This window comes from Etheostoma cragini, chromosome 7 (genome assembly GCF_013103735.1).
Source record: "Etheostoma cragini isolate CJK2018 chromosome 7, CSU_Ecrag_1.0, whole genome shotgun sequence".
NCBI classification, from domain to species: Eukaryota; Metazoa; Chordata; class Actinopteri; order Perciformes; family Percidae; genus Etheostoma; species Etheostoma cragini.
The window spans coordinates 5,309,041-5,311,904 of NC_048413.1; the positions used below are offsets into that span (position 1 = coordinate 5,309,041).

General features: G+C 41.2%; 1 protein-coding gene across 6 annotated transcripts in view; it reads right to left on the reverse strand.

Moving 5' to 3' along the window:
- Positions 1 to 2,864, reverse strand: part of vps13d (vacuolar protein sorting 13 homolog D) — a 79,700-nt gene that overhangs the window by 1,966 nt on the left and 74,870 nt on the right. The gene's annotated exons all lie outside the window — the stretch shown is intronic.

Sequence of the window (2,864 nt, forward strand, 5' to 3'; positions counted from 1 at the left end):
AGAATCACGAGACGCCTCCCAATGCGATATCATCACGATACTTATGTCACGATAGGATTTAATTGTGATTTTAAACATATTGCAACATTCTGCAATATATGGCAATTTTGTTATTTCCCCAAAAAGTAAACTTTTTCAACATATGTTTAATCTAAAAAGAAACATTTCTCTGTTTGTTCATATCACTTCAATTATATTTCTGCAAAACGGGGCAAACTGACCAACAAAAATATAATGTATAATAAAAGCTCCATACTTGGCGCCTGTGTATCGATACAGTGTTGCCACTGAAAATATCGTGATATGATGCTGTGTCAATTCCCCCCCCCCCCTAGTAATTGATATGAATCGAGTAACAAATCGGATAAAAAGAGGTTCGTCAAAGGGGAATTTAGCTGATTTGCAAGTGGTTGTTAAGGGTTTTCTTTGTTCAGGTTTTAAGATATCCAACAATAATGTAATGAGATTTGAAGTCCCAGAGGATATCTATTTCCACAGTCAGTACCCATACAGATATACAAATAGCAGTGGAAGAAGAATGGAATTTAGTTTGGTGGTCAAAGCTTTAAACAAAGACATTTTAAATAGTTTAGAGAAACATGGGCCCAATAATCAGGCCAAGCTGCCGTTCTGTAAAACCAATCAGCAGTGACTGACCCATCTGTCCTGCTGACTTCAAATTCCAGACGGAAGCTTTGTGCGTGGTTGCTAACCCGAGTCTGTTCGGCGTGTTCAATGCCGTTGTCAGTCGGAGCCGCCATCTACCTTCATCTTGGCCGATTTGACTTGTTGGAACTGAAGGCGGGCAGTCGGACTCAATGACCAATCTGATTGGTGTAGTGCTAATCTGGAGATGCCGAGCGGGATGAGCGGGACTAAAGCCTCTCAACATGTTTTACATGTATGTGGATCTGAAAAGAAGATTCAGCATCTGCGCCGTCTCTTTCCTTAAAATGTTCTCACAAACACGTTTCAGTCAAATTTTCCGTAAAATACAAGATCGTATTCTGAACAAGCTGCCATGACGGTCTTGCTTAGAAATTCCAGACAAGCCAGACCATGTGAAGCATTCACCCAATCAGCCGCCGGTTTTAATTGTTTGAACGACAACACATTAGTGCCGCCTGCTGTTATGAAGACATATCAGGTCTCACGCACGCCGAGGAACGTACAATCAAGTCGGCATCCTAGGCACTTTTTGGACCATCTCGGGGGGGGGGGGGGGCAGTCGGTCTATATGTCGGCTACTGTGTAGGTGTCTCAGGGCATTTAGCACTTGGTCAAAACATTATCGGTTTTCACGCTGTTTGAAGAAATACATTTGTTTAAGTTCACTTTCAACTTTAGACTGCAAAAATAACGGACAAAGCAGCAGTGATGTCACCCTGCTGACGGCGTGGCCCGGCTAACCAACGAGGCAGAGCACAGGAACATGGCGTGGGAAGACTCGGACTCAAGTCCATTAGCCTCGCTTCTGGAAAAGACGAGGAGGATGTTAAGCCCTTTAACCTCCCAGTGGCTGCGACCCAACACCCAACGGTGTGTGAAGCACGGCATGCAGACCTTTGTAGAGCTTAAATTGCTCACACTGCTGACGTGTGTGTGACAGTCAGTACAAGTCCGAAGGTTCCCGTTTATGGGGCGCCGTTTGTAAAGTGGCTCGTGCTGAAAATAACAGCAACATTTTGTCAGATTTAGCTTTAAATAATGTTTAAAAAACTGGTATGAAGTTTTGAGGGTCACTTTCTTGCACATTTACAACAATATTTGTCAACTTGGAAATATTTTAAATAGTTAAATCTAAATACTAAATGTTACACCAAAATGTTAAATGTTAAATCTAAATGCTAAATATAAATCTAAATATTAAATCTAAATCTAAATGTTAAATCTAAATGTTAAATCTAAATCTAAATCTTAATGTTAAATCTAAATATTAAATCTAAATCTAAATGTTAAATCTAAATCTAAATGTTAAATCTAAATATTAAATCTAAATCTAAATCTAAATCTAAATGTTAAATCTAAATATTAAATCTAAATCTAAATGTTAAATCTAAATCTAAATCTAAATGTTTCAGGTGAAACTAAATATTTAGCTAATATGCAAATTAAATGCCGGTAGCCGGAAGTACCAAAATAAAAGCTCGAGGAGGTCAGTGTTTGTTTATAGTGTCAAATAACGAATAAAAATCATCTCATCCGGGGACATGGACTCTTGAACTTGGATAAACGTGATGATAACTACCTAAAATAATAAACACAGTTGGAGAAACTGTATTTGAAGAGTACTTTGAGTTTTTAGTGTCACTTTTATGAATGGTGTGGGAATTATAGCCACTATAGCCAGCCACAAGGGGGGGGGCTCACTTTGACTGGTCTGTCACGTTCGCTTGCATTAAGGTCAGCAAGAGCCTATCCCAGCCCGCCCCCAACAAGGCACAGTACTGTCGGCCATGGTCATTCTGCGAAATGTCTAACAAATCAGCGTTAGCCGAGAACATCGGCAGAGCCGTCCCGCTGGCTGTACAAACCTATTCAACAGTGACAGCAACAGCCCCATGGCCACCGCAGGCCAGCTCGGTAAGCATGTTTTCCAAATCACAGAGCTAGCATTGTCTTGTTGTCAAGGCTAACTTAACTAAACTAGCTAACGGTAGCTAGCCAGTAGAGATTTGCTACTACCTTGACAACAATACAATGCTAGCTCCGTGATTTGGAAAACATGCTAACCGAGGTGGCCTGCGGTGGCCCCGAGGCTGTCGCTGTTGAATACGTTTGGACAGCCACCAGGACGGCTCTGCCGATGTTCTCGGCTAACGCTGATTTGTTAGACATTTCGCGGTGTGACCATGGCCGACAGT